This window comes from Chenopodium album, chromosome 2 (assembly GCF_948465745.1).
Source record: "Chenopodium album chromosome 2, dcCheAlbu1.1, whole genome shotgun sequence".
In the NCBI taxonomy this organism is placed as follows: domain Eukaryota; kingdom Viridiplantae; phylum Streptophyta; class Magnoliopsida; order Caryophyllales; family Amaranthaceae; genus Chenopodium; species Chenopodium album.
Window position 1 is genome coordinate 18,005,709 of NC_137835.1, and position 18,814 is coordinate 18,024,522.

The window sequence follows — 18,814 nt, forward strand, 5'->3', positions numbered from 1 at the left end:
AACCCATGGCCGGTACATTACCTCAGGCTCTTGCAAAGAGCATTAATCAGGCGAGAGTCTACCTAAAGCATCATAAAATGGCAAATAAGAAAAAATCGTACCGCGATAATCCAATCTCGGACATATGCAGTGGACATCCCCACACGGCGGCTGCCCCAAGAAGCACTCACAGGAAACCCGCGCGGCGACGGTCTCGCCGGCGCAGCAGAAGGGAAGTACTCGTAGAACCAGATCTACAAGGAGTTAAAATTATCAGCAAGTGCTAGCTAAAATATAGAGCTAAACTTTATAGGGAATAATGTTTACCTCTACGACCCTCCAAAAGCTGAACAAAGCAACATTCGTCCCAAAGGACCGTTGTCGACACGAGTCCCTCAGCGCACGAATGAAGTCAACATAGGCTAAGCTGGCCCAGTCATAAGTCCCGATCCGGTGTAGATCGCGGGCAGCAGGAAGGTAGTAAAGCAGCGCCCTACTACCCTTGTCAGGGGAGAATGTCCCTGACAACAAAATAAACGCAAAGATGCGCACGCACTACTCTCAGGTGGTCGCACCATAATCGAAAGTCGCTGCCAGAGTCGAGCGGCGAATCCCCCTAGCACTGAACTGAGACGAGTCGACCTCAGCTCGGGCCCGAATGGTAATCGACCCCAACAGCTCCTCGACCTCAAGAGAAAAGACGTCGATCCCACTGTCGAACGGCAGTGGCACAGAGCTGAACTCCAGTCCTGTGATGAGACTAAAGTCGGTAGGATTGACCATCATCTCACCCCAGGGAAAGTGGAAAGTGGAAAGTGTTGGTGGTGTCCCAGAAGAACTCCACCAGAGTATGCACTACATGGTGACCCCTGCTAGAGGCAACCATCACCTCGGAGGTCTCAAACAACGCAGCAAGACCGCAAGACTCCCATAGGAGTCTCGTCTCAACATCCCTGGCGATGTACATCTTGTACAAATCGCCCAAGCTGTCACAGCCGGAGCCATGACAACGCGTCCTCCCAACGGTGATGCCCCGTCTCACCCTCTCAGAAATGTGGTGGACGGGGGCAAAGAACAAGGTCCGCTCATCCCACTCGGGGAGTCGACCAAGCGAAGTGGACGGCGCAGCATCGTCCTCCACGGGCTCATGCTCCCGTCAAGTGTCTCGGGACCGTGAACGAGAGCCTCGCTGTCTAGTCATGCTACATTGTGCAGAATTATCATAAATTAAGGTTCTATAGTATCTAAGGTTCGCCTAGCCGCATGATGCTATATTCGGAAAAAAGAGTACGTAGTACTAAACAAGAGCACAAATTCAAATTGAACATAACGACATTTTTCAAGCAATCAAACAATTTCTTGCAATACTATATGTAGGAATAAATTTCAAGCTTTAATCCCATTATCTTAAACCCCACTATGATCATACACTAAAGTACGGTGGCGTCCAAAAGGGAAGAAGATAGAGCAAAAGAGTCGCCAACAAGTTTTTTAGGAACTTGTAAACCGTTCACGAGGTGAAGGTTACACCCCTTAACGATCCAAGAGATCGTCAACTCCATAAGGTCTTGAACCAAATAAGGGTTCGGGGATGAAGGTACAAATCCAACCTAAAAGAGATTGAACCTGCCCTAATAATAGGCCTCTACTTTATTCTGATCGTATTCATGTGCGCTTTTTAATTAACATGCAATCATTAGGATTAACCCTAAACCTGTTTAATCTATGTTGGTTGAATTTTAATGCACAAACAAATCTATTATTGGCGATCACTTGAAATTATAATCATATTAACCCTAACAAGATTATTAATTATCTTATTAAGCGTGATTACAAGTACCAATTCCCTTTAAACATGCATAAAAGGTGTGATCAAGCAATAATAATAAAATAATGTACCAAGCAACATAATAATCATAATAATAATCATGAATAATTATAATAATCATATCATAATAATAATCAATAATCATGTTCATGTTAACATTAAAGCATAATAAAAATAGCAAGATCCTAGACATGATACTAACAAGATTAATAACAAACCCTAGCATGTTACTAAGCAATAAAAATCAAATCTTTAGCCCTAACATGATACTAACATGAATAAATATTAGGAAGAACATAGGAAGCATCGCAGGAATCATAATAAATATATTTAATATTATAACCTTTTTCCTAAACATGATACTAGGAATCATAATAACAATTTAAACATGATTTCTACATCATAATATCAATAAAAACCAATAAAGTACTTACTTTGATGCCTCGTACCTCTTTCTAATAACAAAATACACACGTTAGTAACTTCAAGGAAAATAATAATCAAAACAATTAAATTTAATAATTGAAAGAGAGATTTGGGACCAAACCCTCAGAAATTAAACCTTTCACGTCTAGGGCGAAGGCAACTTCGAATATGGCTAGGTGTTTCTAGATCTTGTGAATGCGAAATTTTGTATTTAAAACAAAGTTTAGAAGAAAGAAAGAAAGAATTGAATGTTTTAAGAGAGAATAAAAGAATTAGAGAATGCGAATGAAAACTGATTGTTGATGAATGATGGATGTAGATGATGAATGAAAACGGAGTTTTTAATACGATATTTATAGAGAAAATCAGCCAAAAAGATTAAATAAACAAAACAGAGTCTGACGCACAGAAAACAGAGCTGGCGCCACCCTTGGCTAACTGGCGCCAGGCACCAACACTAGCGCCACGCGTTAGGCCTGGTTCCAGGCGCCAAGGCCTGGGGTTAGGCGCCAAGCCTGATTTTAACTCGTTTTCGAAAATCAGATAAATTTGTCGTACTGGAGGATAAAATCATATAATTTCCTCGAAAATGCTATTTGATTTTAATTAAAACTCTGAAAAGTCAAAAGTCAATTTATCAATGCTAATTGAATTAGGAATGAAAAGAAACTTCTAGAAGAATCTAGAAGACTAAAACCATTCCTAATTGCATTAGGAATGATAAATCATATTAGGCCCTCCCCAAGATCATTGGGCCGCATATAAGGCTCAAACCGGGCCCAATTTAGTAAATTGGCCATAATTTACTCAATATTCATCGGAATTGGGCTTATAATATATCGTTGGAAAGCTCTTGTCAAGCCCCATCCAACTACACTATTATTGGACCATATCATGGACCAACCAAACTGTATTGGCTGTTTTCTTAAAATAAGTATTCAAAAACAGAGAGAAGAGTAAAGAATTAAAACTTTCCGCAACACTAGACTTTCCACACTTTCACTTCATTCGATTATGATTCGACGTGAAAGGTACTCATCACCGGGTTTGGTTTTGGGGAGACACAAATGGGTGTCTACACTATAGTAATTGTTGTGACAAATTGGACAAGAATTTCTAGCAAAAACATCAAGAACAAGTCACATTGCATTCCCGATCTTAAGAGGTCCAACAATGGCAATTTGCTCATTTCTTCACTAAATTGAGTCAAACAAGTCTCAAATTACTCCTAAGGCAATATATGAACATAATCAAGCAATTTCATGGCATAAAATTTGATAAATAAAGAGAATTAAGCATTCTAAATTTTGAAATTTCATGAAATTTGAATATAAACATGTGCAAAATTCATAAAAACCGGTGTGAGTTTGAAGAAAACTTACATAGATCGGGAAAATGGATGAAAAGAGCTTTGATTTGCAACAAATTTGAGTGAATTCGGCTGAGAAACAAGCAAGAACAAAGCAAATGAAATTCTGCGGTTTTTCGAGCAAAGCACGACGAGCAAAACAGCGAAAATGAGGAAGAAAGGGGTATTCAAGGAAAACCCCGTTATGGCGCCAAGCGCTAGGCTTTGGCATAAAAAATCAGGCTTGGTGCCTGGCGCCAATCCCAGCGCTTGGCGCTACTCAGCCACTCAGTGGGGTTGTTCTACCTTTTTGCAATATATTTTAGGTTCCTTGGTAAGCCAGTTAGCCCCTCTAAGCAATTTGACAAGATTTTTAGTAATCGGCTTGATCGCACAAAGTGAACAACCTGATGAAAGATCGTCTCGCTGAACTTAAAGCGCCTAAGCATTGGCTCATTAACAAAAGGCACCGACATAGTGGTTCATTCGCAAAAGGCACCGATGTACAGGTTCAAAGCAACAAAAGCGCCGACGTACAGGCATAGCGGGAGCAAAGTTCAAGAGAGCTTTTAAAGATCGACAAGCGGAGATCTTCGGTAATTTTCTTTGGAAAATTATCGCGACAAATGAGGATGACTTCAAGCGAGGATATCTTCGACGACATTCCCTAGATTGTGGAGAGTTGTCACAAACAACTGAAGGTAATTTCAAGCGAAGTTGTCTTCGATCATGTTCCCTTGGAAGTGGAAGATGGTCATAAAGCGGAAGAAGATTGTTTCAAGCGAAGCAATCTTCGATAGTATTCCCTTGGACGTGGAATATTATCAATGCGGAAGAGGATTGTTTCAAGCGAAACAATCTTCGATGGTATTCCCTTGGACGTGGAATATTATCATAGCGGGAGAGGATCGTTTCGAGCGAAGCAGTCTTCTATATTGGAAGCAGTAACAAGCGTAGCAGTTTTTCAAGCGGGATGACATTCTCTTGGCAGGAGGTCATCAAAATAACAGCAATGCGGCAGCTAATCGGTTACTTTCAGAGACGTGTGCTCGACGATGCAAGATACGCGTTTCTTAACTCTCTTATTTGTTTAACTAATGCTAGTTTGCAGGTATCGGCGTTACAAGAATGATTTAGGATCGCAGAACGTTCTGAATCATTCTCCGTCCCTATCGATACTTTGACTTTTGTTTTCGAAACTTGCGTTTCTCCAAACTCAGTTAAAGTGGGGGCTTCTGTAAACACCCATTTGTGTCTCTCCAAAACCAAACCCAGTGATGAGTACCTTTCATGTCGAATCATAATCGAATGAAGTGAAAGTGTGGAAAGTCTAGTGTTACGGATAGTTTTAATTTCTTTTCTCTTCTTTCTGTTTTTGAAAACTTATTTTAAGAAAACAGCCAATCTAGTTTGTTTGGTACATGATATGGGTCCAATAGTAGTGTAGTTGGATGGGGCTTGACAAGATCTTTCCAACGATATATTATAAGCCCAATTCCGATGAATATTGAGGAAGTTATGGCCAATTTACTAAACTGGGCCCGTTTTGAGCCTTATATGCGGCCCAATGATCTAGGGGAGGGCCTAATATAGATTTATCATTCCTAATGCAATTAGGAATGGTTTTAGTCTCCTAGATTCTTCTAGAAGGTTCTTTTCATTCTTAATTCAATTAGCATTGATAAATTGACTTTTGTTGACTTATCAGAGTTTTAATTAAAATCAAAGAGCATTTTTAAGGAAAATAAGATTTTATCCTCCTGTACGGCAATTTTTATCTAATTTTAAGAAAACGCGTGAATTTCCAGTTCAGCGCCAAACGCCAGCTGTAGCGCCTGGCGCCAGGGTCAGCGTCTGGCGCCAATAGCCAGCGTTGGCGCCAACCTTGTTTCATGTGCGCCAGACTCTGTTTTGATATTTTATCTTTTTGGCTGATTTTCTTTATAAATAACGTCGTAAAAACTCCGTTTTAATACACCAACTCTCATCAAGATTCTCTTGATTACTCTCTCTCTCTCTCTTTTTATAAACTAGCTTTTCTCAAATACAAAATTCCGCATTCGCAAGACTTAGATACACCTAGCCATATTCGAAGTTTCCTTCGCCCTAGACGTGAAAGGTTTAATTTATGAGGGTTTGGTCCCTAATCTCTCTTTCCATTATTTAATTTAATTGTTTGATTATTATTTTCCTTGAAGTTACAAATGTGTGTATTTTGTTATTATAAAGAGGTACGATGCATCAAAATAAGTACTTTAATGGTTTTTATTGATGTTATTATGTAGAAATCATGCTTAGATTGTTATTATGATTCCTAGTATCATGTCTAGGGTAACTTTAATATCAAGTATGATTAAAAGTATGATGCTTCCTATGTTCTTCCTAATATTTATGATTGTTAGTATCACGTTAGGGTTAAAGATTTGATCTTTATTGCTTAGTGACATGCTAGGGTTTGTTATTTATCTTGTTAGTATCATGCCTAGGATCTTGCTATGCTTTAACATGATTATTATTATTATTATTATGATGATGATGATTATTGTTTTGATTTTTATTATGATTATACTTTATGATTTATGATTATAATTGTTATAATTATTGTTATGATGATTATTCTTAATTATAATGGTTATGATTATAATTTTATTATTTTTATTATTTATTATGTTGCTTGCATTATTTATTGTAATTGCTTGATTACGCCTTTATGTTTAAAGGGAATTGGTACTTGTAATCACGCCTTTATGTTTAAAGGGAATTGGTACTTGTAATCACGCTTAATAAGATAATTAATAATCTTGTTTAGGGTTAATATGATTATAATTTTGTTTGTGCATTAATATTCAACCAACATAGATAAACATGTTTAGGGTTACTCCTATTGATTTTATGTTAGTCAAAAAGTGCACATGAATACGATCAGAATAAAGTAGAGGCCTATTATTAGGGCAGGTGCAATCTCTTTTAGGTTGGATTTTTACCTTCATCCCCGAACCCTATTTGGTTTAAGACCTTATGGAGTTGACGATCTCTTGGATCGTTAAGGGGTGTAACCTTCACCCTGTGAACGGTTTACAAGTTCCTAAAACTTGTTGGCGACTATTTTGCTCTATCTTCTTACCCTTTTGGACGCCACCGTACTTTAGTGTATGATCACAGTGGGGTTCAAGCTAGGGGTTAATGCTTGAAATTATTCCCTACAACAGTAGATCTACAAAATTTTTAAATCGACCTTGGTCCAGATATATTCCCAATTTTCTCTTCTTTCTTAAGCTGCTAGTATAATCCCTTACAAAAAGAACCAAAAATTTCGTTCTTCAAATTTTGGTATGGATTATGAAATATAGAAAATTTATAACAGCAAAACAAAAACTTTGCATGAATTTGATTGAAATATATAGGAGTAGAGGAAAAATGAAAGAGATGAGAGAGAAGGGAGACATGGAGGAATGTGAAGAGAGAGACTGAGAATGAAGAAATGATGAGAGGAGATAGAGAAAAGAGGTGATGAGAGAGAGGAGAGGTTGAAGGGTTTGTAAGATTTAGGGTTTTTATTTTCTATTCATTTATATGGAAGGCTAAGGTTGGTGGGCTCATAAATTGGGCCTATCTTATAGTAATTAAATCAGACTACATTATCTCAAGCATACTTCGGTTTGAATTCGGTTTTCGGTTATGAGAAGCCCAAAATCGATCGAATCCAAACTGAAAAACCGAAATTCGAAAATTCTCAATCCAAACCGCACCGAAATTTTAAAAAATCAAACCTAATTGATAATTCGGTTTGGTTCGGTTTTCGATTTTTATCCATAATACTCTCACCCTTATCCCTTCCTAATTAATGCATCTTGGGTGTGGGCTACAATAAGAGGACACATTATCTCCATATCTTTTTATTCTATGTATATATGTATGTTTTTTCGGCTATGTAAGGCGTGCTGAGAGGAACAATTTATTTTCGGGCCTGCACGTCACTAAGAGAGCTCTGGTTGTGTCCTATTTGATCTTTGCAGACACTAGTGGAAAAAATCTCATTCGTAATTGTGGGGAATAAATTTCAAGCGTTAATCCCCTTGCTTGAACCCCACTGTGATCATACACTAAAGTACGGTGGCGTCCAAAAGGGAAGAAGATAGAGAAAAAGAGTCGCCAACAAGTTTTAGGAACTTGTAAACCGTTCACAGGGTGAAGGTTACACCCCTTAACGATCCAAGAGATCGTCAACTCCATAAGGTCTTGAACCAAATAAGGTTCGGGGATGAAGGTACAAATCCAACCTAAAAGAGATTGAACCTACCCTAATAATAGGCCTCTACTTTATCCAGATCATATTCATGTGCGCTTTCTGACTAACATGCAATCAATAGGTTTAACCCTAAACCTGTTTATCTATGTTGGTTGAATATTAATGCATAAATAAATCTATTATTGGCGATCACTTGAATTATAATCATATTAACCCTAAACAAGATAATCTTTCACCCTATAAAAAACTTTCTCTCTCTAGACTCTCTCTATCTCTCGTTTTTCTCTGCCATGGCGAGGAAGAAGAAGGGTAAGCAGAGTGCTCAGAAGGAGATCGCCATTGATGGAAAGAACTCTAATGCTAAGGATTCTCTAGGATTGTATGTTGGAACTCAGAAGACAAAAGCTCGAGGTGATGTAGGTAAAATTCCTCTGGTTTTTTATATGGAGGATGAATTGGATCGGTGTATGCTTTCTCCTGAACAATCTATGGAAGAATTGATCAATAGATCGAGAGAGAAATCTAAACTTTCTGAATGGATGTCGAATTTGAAGTCGATTGAATCTGGGTCTAAGGGGTCGAAAAACAGAGCATCGGGAGTTCAGGTAATTCCTAATCCTGATCCTGTTGAAGCTTTCTTTCCAGTTGATAATACTTCGAAATTGTTGGATGATATTGATAATCAACCCATGCATGATCAATTTGATAAACCTGTGTTAAAATTGTCTATGGATGATATTGCGGATGAACTGGATTATTGGAAATTGGGGGTAGTAGCATTTACCTTAGCTGCTAGTCCTCATATTAAGGTGTTTGAAGGATTCTGTTGGAGAATTTGGGGGAAATCAAATATTGATAAGGTGATTCCTCTAAAGAGGGGGTGTTTTTGATTAGATTTTTGAACATAGAAACTAGGGATAAAGCTTTAGCTAATTGAACTTTGCTAATGGATAAGAAACCTGTCTACTTAAAAGAATGGGAGGATGGCATGGAATTGAATGTTAAGGATCTTACTAAATTCCCAGTGTGGGTGCAACTTCAAGGGTTGCCTTTGAAGTATTGGGGGAAAGGATTCCTTGAGAAGATTGTGGGATTGATTGGGGAGCCTATTCATCCTGATAATGCTACACATACAAGGGAGATAGTTTCTTATGCGAGGTATTTGGTTGAGGTTGATATCAAGCAACAGTTTCCTGACCATATTGAGTTCTATGATGAAAGAGGTGACTTATTTCATCAGGATATTACCTGAGAATGGAAACCTATCCTTTGTAATTACTGTGGTGGAGTGAGACATAGAACTGACTTGTGTCCGAACAAAAAGGTAAAGAAAATTTGGAGGAAAAAGGAGATACAAAATGCTGAGAAGGTGAAGGAGGCTATTGTTGAACCTAATAATCTTGTTTTGAAGGAGTTTGACAAGGAATTTGTTCCTGGAGATAATGTTTTGGGTAATGATGATCCGGTGTATACCCCAACTGGGAATGTGAGAAGAATGAGCCCAATTACTAGAGCTTCGCCTGGTTGTGAAGGAGTTGTTGTGCAGAATTCTTTTGCAGTTCTTGGAGGGGAGGACACTTCTCATGTTGTGATTAGAAGGGTTCCTGTTGAGATTCATACTCAAGGGGGAGGTCAGACTCCTATCTTGGGATATGGATAAAGCTCTTGTTTGGAATGTTAGGGGCTTGAATAGCCCTATGAAGAAGCTTGAGATCTAGGAACTATTTGAATAGTAATCATATTGGTCTTTGCTGCTTAGTTGAGAATAAGATTGCTAGTGGAAAGTTTGTTGAAGTGTATTTGAGAATGTTCTCTGGAAGGTGTGTTACTTCGAATTTTAGTACTGTGAAGGGTGGCAGAATTTTGGTCGCTTGGCTTCATGATTTTTTTAGTGTGGATATTATCTATAATTGCCCTCAGATAATTCACACTAAGATTGTTAACAGAACTTTACAGAAAACCTTTGAGTGTTCTTTTGTATATGGGGATAATGATGCCAAAGAAAGGGTAACTTTGTGGGATCAGTTAAGGAGAATTGAAGATCAATGTAAGGGTCCTTGGTTGATTTCTAGGGACTTTAACTGTCCTTTGAATATAGATGACAGGATAGGCAGAAGAATCAGCAACTCTGAGATGTTACCGTTTAGAGATTGTGCTGAGTATTGTGATTTGCAGGATATGACTCAAATTGGTGCAAAGTTTGCTTGGACTAATAAACAGGATGGTGAAGCTAGAGTCTATAGTAAAATAGACAGAACTATGGTCAACTCTGAGTGGGTGACTAGTTTTTCTGGTTCTTTTGTTCACTATAACTCTGAGATGTGGTTTGATCACTGTCTAGCTATCATCTGTTTTGAAGAGGAAGTTAGGACTGGTCCTAGGCCATTTAAATTCTTTGATATGTGGAGTAGTAATCCTGCTTATGGTGAGTTAATCAAGCAAGCGTGGAATATTAATGTTACAGGGAAATTGATGTTCAAGGTTATCAAGAAGCTCAGGGAGGTTAAAACTGTTCTAAAAAGATTGAATAGAGCCGAATATTCTAAAATTGGGGCTCGTTTTTTAGTAGCCAAGGAGGATGTAATTGCTTTTCAAAAGAAGATTCAAAATGACTATAGCAATATTGCAGTTCAGAAGAAAGAAGTTGAGTTACTAGCTGTTTATGCTCAACTTAGGAAAGATTACTTTTCATTTTTGCAGCAAAAAAGCAAGATGAATTGGTTAAAAGTGGGAGATGAAAATACTAGATTTTTCCATTAGAGTATAAAAATGAAGAATTATAAGAGAAGAGTTATCTCTGTCAAAGATATGAGAGGTAACTGGTGTCTTGACAGATGCTCAATGGCTGATGCTTTTATAGAGTACTATAAATGGTTGTTAGGCACAGCTCAGGATTGTACTAGGACAGTTGATCATTCTATTATTGCCCTTGGTCCTTTAATTCAGGAGAATCATCACAATATTCTTCAGGCTCCAGTTACTAGAGAGGAAATAAAGAAGGCTATGTTTAGCATCCCTGGTTCCAAGGCTCCTGGGCCTGATGGGTTCAATAGTTCTTTTTTCAAGATGAGTTGGGATATAATTGGTGAAGATATTTCTAATGTTGTTCTGCAATTCTTTGAGACAGGGATTCTCTTGAAAGAAATAAATTGCACAAACCTTGTTCTGATTCCTAAGTGTGAGCAGCCTGAATCAGTCACTGATTTTAGACCTATAGCTTGTTGTAATGTGGTGTATAAGCTTATCACTAAGCTGCTGTGCTTGAGACTCAAAAGGATTCTGCCTGATATCATTGCTCAAAATCATTATGACTTTGTCTCAAGTAGAAGAATATGTCATAACATTTGCATTGTTCAAGATCTTATTGGCAGATATAAGAGAAAGAATTCTCCTCCTGGTTGTATGTTTAAGGTTGATATCAGAAAGGCATACGATTCTGTGAATTGGAGATTTTTAGAAGACATGTTGGTTGCCTTGAAGTTTCCTGCTCACTTTGTGAAGCTCATTATGGCTTGCGTTACTTCTCATACTTTTTCTCTTGGGATTAAGGGTGAAGTAAAAGGGTTCTTCCCAGGTAAAAAAGGGCTAAGACAGGGAGATCCCCTCTCTCCTTTGTTATTTGTGGTGTGCATGGAATATCTATCTAGAATCATGATTAAGATTGGGGGTCATAAATCCTTTCTTTTTCACCCAAGGTGTAAGGGAGTTAGGCTTAATCACCTAGTTTTTGCTGATGACTTAATTGTCATGGCTAGGGGTGATGCTAATTCTGCTTCTCTTCTTATGAGAGGTCTGGCAACTTTTGCAGCCACTTTTGGTTTGGTTGCTAATGAAGGAAAATCCAATGTATATTTTTGTAATGTTGACCAGGTCACAAAGAATGCTATTATTAATAGCTCCGGTTTCAAGGAAGGTTCCCTCCCTTTTAGATACTTGGGGATCAAGGTTAATGCCAAAAAACTGTCTGCTGATGATTTCCATGTGCTTATTGATAAGGTGGTGGCTAGGATCAGAATTTGGGGTGGCAGGACTCTCTCTTATAGTGTTAGAGTGGTGCTTTTTAATTCTGTTCTCTTGTCCTTACACACTTATTGGGCAAACATGTTTATCCTTCCTAAAAAGGTGCTTGATGGAGTGATGGCTGTTTGTAGGAATTTTTTGTGGGATGGCAAAGCTATTTTCACAAGGTCCCCTCCCATTTCTTGGGATATAATTTACAGACCTAAGAAGCAAGGGGGTTTGGGAATCCATGATTGTGTTGCTGGGAATATCGCTGCTTTGGGCAAGTATATATGGGATATTGCCAATAAAAATGATAGTCTTTGGTTGAAGTGGGTTAATCATCATTATATCAGAGGAAGGAACTGGAAAAGAGTTGGATGTCCTACTCAAGCCAGTTGGCAATGGAGACAAATTTGGAAAGTAAAGGAGAAAATTAAGGAAGGCTTTGTGAGAGACACTTGGAAACTGAATCAGAAAGGGTATACAGTGTCTAGTGCTTATCACTGGTTAAAAGAAGAGAAACCTGATGTTACATGGTGTAATCTGGTTTGGAACAGATATAATATTCCCAAACAGAGATTCATTATGTGGTTGGCTATGTGGGGAAGGCTGCGTACTAGGGATAAGCTGAAGAAATTTGGGGCCGTGGATGATGATCTGTGCCCTCTCTGTCAGGAAGATGTGGAATCTTGTTTGCATTTATTTTTTGAGTGTAATTATAGTATGCAGCTTAAGAATTGTCTTCAGGGAAGAATTGCAGACCAGATGAATTTTTGTTCTCTAATTGAGTGTAATGACTGGTGTTGGAAAACAAGGAACAGGTTTCAAAAATATGTCATGCAGAGCTTGTGTACAGGGCTAGTGTATAGCATATGGCAGCAAAGGAATGAAGCAGTTTGGAAAGCTAGGATCTCTAGACCAGACTTAGTGATTAATAGATTGTGTATGGATGTATATAACAGAATTAGTAGTATAGCTTCTTGTAAAGTTAGAGCTAATGATTTAGCTTGGGTAAAGCACTTGTGCTTAGGGGCTTAGTAGCCTCTGTGTAACCTTTTTTTTGAGATTTAATAAAATTTTGCCTTTTCTAAAAAAAAAAACCTAAACAATATTATTAATTATCTTATTAAGCGTGATTACAAGTACCAATTCCCTTTAAACATGCATAAAAGGTGTGATCAAGCAATAAAAATAAATATATCAAGCAACATAATAATAATATTCATAATAATTATTATAATCATAACAATCATAAAAATAATAAAAATAATCATCACAATAATTATAACAATTATAATTAATAATAATAATAATAATAATCATAATAACAATCATAATTATAATAATCATGTTAAAGCATAGCAAGATCCCAGGCATGATACTAACAAGATTAATAACAAACCCTAGCATGTCACTAAGCAATAAAAACCAAAGCTTTAACCCTAACATGATACTAACAATCATAAATATTAGGAAGAACATAGGAAGCATCATATCAATCATATTTGATATTAAAATTACCCTAGACATGATACTAGGAATCAAAATAACAATTTAAGCATGATTTCTATATCATAATATCAATTAAACCATTAAAGTACTTACTTTGATGCCTCGTACCTCTTTCTAATAACAAAATACACACGTAAGTAACTTCAAGGAAAATAATAAAACAAACAATTAAATTAAATAATTGAAAGAGAGATTTGGGACCAAACCCTCAGAAATAAACCTTTCACGTCTAGGGCGAAGGCAACTTCGAATATGGCTAGGTGTATCTAGATCTTGCGAATGCGGAATTTTGTATTTGAAAAGCTAGTTTAGAAAAAAGAGAGAAAGACGGTGAATGATTAAAGAAAATTTGTGAATTGATGAAAACTGGTTGTAGGTGAATGAAAACGGAGTTTTTAATACGTTATTTATAGAGAAAATCAGCCGAAAAGATAAAATTAACAAAACATAGCATTGGCGCACAAAAAAACGAACCAGCGCCAACGCTGGCTGTTGGCGCCAGGCGCCAACGTTAACGCCAGGAGCCAAACGTAGCGCCAGGCGCTACAGCCGGCGTTTGGCGCTGATTTCAAAAATTCACGCGTTTTCTAAAATCAGATAAATTTTGCCGTACAGGAGGATAAAATTGTATTTTCCCTCAAAAATACTCTTTGATTTTAATTAAAACTCTGAAAAAGTCAACAAAAGTCAATTTATCAATGCTAATTGAATTAGGAATGAAAAGAACCTTCTAGAAGAATCTAGAAGACTAAAACCATTCCTAATTGCATTAGGAATGATAAATCATATTAGGCCCTCCCCTAGATCATTGGGCCGCATATAAGGCTCAAAACAGGCCCAGTTTAGTAAATTGGTCATAACTTCCTCAATATTCATCGGAATTGGGCTTATAATATATCGTTAGAAAGCTCTTGCCAAGCCCCATCCAACTACACTACTATTGGACCCATATCATGGATCAAACAAACTGGATTGGCTGTTTTCTTAAAATAAGTTTTCAAAAAACAGAGAGAAGAGAAAAGAAATTAAAACTATCCGCAACACCAAACTTTTCACACTTTCCCTTCATTCGATTATGATTCGGAGTGAAAGGTACTCATCACTGGGTTTGGTTTTTTGGGGAGACACATTTGGGTGTCTACAGTAATAGGCTATTTGTAATAGGCAAAGCTTTGCCCGTTACAATTAAGATATTTGTAACGGGAAAAATAGTGTCCGTTACAAATACGTATGTATTTGTAACGGGCAAAATAGTGTCCGTTACGAATACTTATTTATTCGTAAAGGACACTAATTTGTCCGTTACGAATACTATATTACACGTAACAGGCGTATTGTGCCCGATACAAATGCCCAAACTTGGCCCAACTGATGAGAGCTTTTTAGGGTTTCACCTAAAGCCGTCATTCACCTTTATTTCTCTCTCACCGGTCCCTTAATCCCTCCCTCTCTCCTCTCCTCTCCCCGATCTCCTTCCCGTCATTCACCTCTTTCTCTCATTTCAAACTCAAGCCCTTTCTCCTCTTCTTGAATTGATTTCTGGGCATTTTAGATCGTGAGGTAAGAAGTCCTTCAATTGTTTTTTCCTCTTCTTGAATTGATTTATGGGCATCTAATTGTTTAAGTTATTGAATTTGTTCTTGTGAATTCTAATTTGCTTTATTTTTTTCTACATGCAATTTGTATTTGATTCATTTTTGGCATTTATATGGTTCGATTATCCTTTGTATGTCTAAACGAATAATAAATCTAAAAAAAATGTTCTTCAATTGAAACAAGTAATACATGCAATCAGTAATGAATTTAGTTCATCTTTGTCGATTAATACCTGATTGTCGAATTTTTTTGTAATTTTTTTTGTTTATAGAGAGAATTAAGAAACCTGATATGGCATATTGATTAATTCTAGGGTTCTTCGAGTTCTTTATCGAAATCGATCAATTTATCCCCAATTCGTTTATTTTTATTGGTAATTTATGGGTTGTTGGTATAATCTCTGTTAATCTGTTGTTGAAGTGAGAATTTGGGTATTTGTTATTGATTCTGTATGCAAGGTTCTTTCATTTCTTCATTCTTTGGTGTTTTAATCTGCAATTGGTGAATGTTGGTGATTTTTAGTTGATGTTTTCTACCTGATAAGGTTACATGCGCTTAGAAATTTTTGTATACTGCAATGGCCTCTTCATGTTAGGTTTTGTTTTACGCAACCTCTACAATGCTGGCTTTCTTACTAATTTCGAAGTACTTGATTTATTACATACGAGAGGGGCTGCCAAGGATCCTACCCGGGCCATGGGCTTGTTAAAATTGTCTGAATTCAAGGTTGACACTGAATGTGCCTGGAAAATAATTTCGAAGTGAGATCTCATCTAATTGATCTGAACATTGCCAATGTCTAGTACTGTTCGCCTTGTGATACCCTGCAAAGGTATGAATCTCAGCCTCATCGTGTTAACTACAAAATCTCATCTTCACTTTGTTGATTTATTATTGGTTTGTTGTATAGCTGTTATAGCATGGGAGGCCGGGAAGCCGTTGGTGATAGAGCAAGTAGAGGTTGCTCCACCACAGACCTTGGAAGTCAGATTTAAGATCAAGTACACTAAACTTTGCTGTATTGACTTTTACATTTGGGAAGCTAAGGTATATCTTATTCACCTACCATTCTATTTTCATTCCATACTAGTTTGTATCCCTTGAGGTTTCTGAACTATGTTTTTCAAGAGCTGAAAACTCCAAATATTCTCTACATTCTGCAGGGCAGTACTGCTACACAATTGTTTCCTCGCATTTTTGGCCATGAAGCAGCTAAGTATGTACATATATTCTCAACTAGTTGATAAAAGCAGAGCTAGAGCTAATGATAGCCTATCTTGGTTTACCAACTCATATATTTTTGCTGTTTCGTGATATTAACTGCGGTTTATAACTAGAACTCCTTAATCTACAATTGCAAGTTTGTTCATGATCTTATTTGAGCCAAGTTATGCAGTGATTGGCCTAGCTCATTTAAATCTCAAGTCAAGTTCACTTACTTTCCAGCTATAATGAGTGAAAAGATATGCAGAGTATCTAGTTGATAAGATTCTGTTTAAATTTTGACATAATTGTTGAAAGCATAGAATCCCATAACAATAATTTCTCTTTTCGAATTTAACTTGGAGAAATTACTGAATGTGCCTAGAACAGTAATTTCAAAATAAATTTTCACAAATAGTTTTAAGGTTTCCCTTGAGGATTTCTTGTCACTTGTTTACCTTAGATTATTGTTATTTTCTGGTCCATCAATAACTAACCCTTGTCCCCAGGGGGTTCTTGATTGTCATGTTCTTAATTTTTATTTAGGGGGTGTCAGGGGATATGTATTGCTGATATGAGCTACTTTTGTTCTTAAGTAGTCTTTATAAGTCCAGTACAATCCCTTTTTATTTTTTTTTTATAAATATTTCATGATTATCAAAGTAACTTATCTTATCGTTTGTCCTACAGCTTGGAGTAGACACTGTCCCAATTCTTGTTGGACCAGTCTCCTACTTGTTGTTGTCCAAGCCTGCTAAGGGTGACTTAACTTGTATCTCAAACAAATAAATTTATGTCGCCTAATAAAGACGACGTTTGGCTAACTTAGTTGTTCTTTGCTTGCAGACAAGCTTGTGGTCTCCACTTCCTGCTCACTTCTTCACACTACTGTTGATCTTGTTAACGAGACTTAAAGCTTGATGATGAAATCAAGTCATGGCTTGCATTTGCTGCACAGAAAGTTGTTGAAGTTAACGCTTTGGCCAAGGCATTGTCTAGTCAGAAGGATGAGGTAAACCCCTATGCTATTACATTTTGCTTTCCATAAGTTTTTCTTATTTATTTTTTATTTTTTATTAACACTTACTTTTTATATAGTTTTGTGACAATTCCTTTGGTTGTGAATATCATATTTGATCCTCAAAAACCGGGAATATAATAAAACTTTGCTCCAAATAGATTGTTTTGATTGTGGCTCAATTTCTCATATATTTATTTGTATTATTGTGTATTCATGTACGAGACTTGCTACCAAATTGCTTTGGCCATCAAGGATGAGGTTGAGGATCTTGAGAAGGCTGGTATCAATGTTATCCAAATTGACGAGGTTGCTTTGAGAGAAGTTTTGCCACTCAGGAAGTCTGAGCACGGTAGCTACTTGAAGTGGGCCGTCCACTCCTTCCGTATCACCAATGTTGGAGTCCAAGACCCAGGTAACTTTTGCTAACTCGTGTTGCTGAATTTTGTACCAGGAAGTTATTGTGCTATAAAAATAAATTTCAATGCTCATCTCTCTATTTTTGCTTTAATGATTGAATTTATTTCTTTTACAGTAAATTTCCCACTTATATTTCAACTAATTGAGCTCAAAATGTAAGATATTGGAGCAATTTGAGTAACCTCATTATGTATGGTTGTGAATATATGAATGGGAGTGGATGAAAAAAGAAGCATTTTGTTGTTTTCTGGCTTTTTGGATTTTGAAATTGAAATATACAGGGTTAATCTCGTGCCATCTTATAAAATAGATGGGCCATGACGCTGAGACGGGGAGGTGGGGATTAGTAGCTAGGAATACTCCACCCCTTTCTTAGTTTTGTCCCTGGCTCTAAGGCATATGGCAGCATTGTCTCTTATAGCATCTCTGCTACTTGAGAAATTATCATATAACAAACCCGGACTGGAAAAACCAAATTGGTTTTCGGGTTCCCATCCTATGGTTTTTTACAGTTAGCTAGTAACATTCTTCTGATTTTAGCTCACTATTTGTGTTCATATTATGGTCATCCGGTCAAACATATTACTGCCGTGTGTAACAAATAGAATTATGCTGCAGATTTCCCCATTGCCCAGGAAAATACACTAATGAGCAAGTCTAAGCATGGAAGAAAGTGGTTAATGTTGTTCATGCAAAGGGTGCATTCATCTTCTGTCAGTTGGTCGAGCCTCGCATACAAATTAACTATTCACTCTATATAGTTATAAATTTTCATGTTGTATTAAGGACTATTATTTATGTAGTAGCTTTTGACTCATGTTAGAGAGTTGTTATAAAGTTGTATCTTTGATTTTATAATTAATTAAATTTTACATTTATTATTATTGAGTATTGATAATAGTAATTAAAATTTGGCAACATAAAAGGTTATCAGGTTAGCAGTGTAGCAGTTATCACCTGCTGCATTTTTTTTAAAAATTAAGGTTCAATTGTATTTGTAACGGACAGTTTGACTGCCCGTTACAAATAATGGGTTATTCGAACGAGCAGTCAAACTGTCCGTTACAAATAACGGGTAATTCGTAACGGGCAGTCAAACTGTCCGTTACGAATAACCCGTTATTTGTAATGGGCACTGGCCATTATGAATAACATAGCCTATCTGTAATGGCAGCATACGTAACGCCTGCTGCTCGTTACGGATAGGCTATTTTTGCCCGTTACGGATAACTA

General features: G+C 37.0%; 1 long non-coding RNA gene across 1 annotated transcript; it reads left to right on the top strand.

Moving 5' to 3' along the window:
- The first annotated feature begins 17,387 nt into the window (after positions 1-17,387).
- Positions 17,388-18,465, top strand: LOC145597005 (uncharacterized). Its single transcript, XR_014103299.1, has 2 exons — positions 17,388-17,576; positions 18,200-18,465. It is a non-coding gene; the product is annotated as an uncharacterized LOC145597005 (long non-coding RNA).
- The last annotated feature ends 349 nt before the right edge of the window (positions 18,466-18,814 follow it).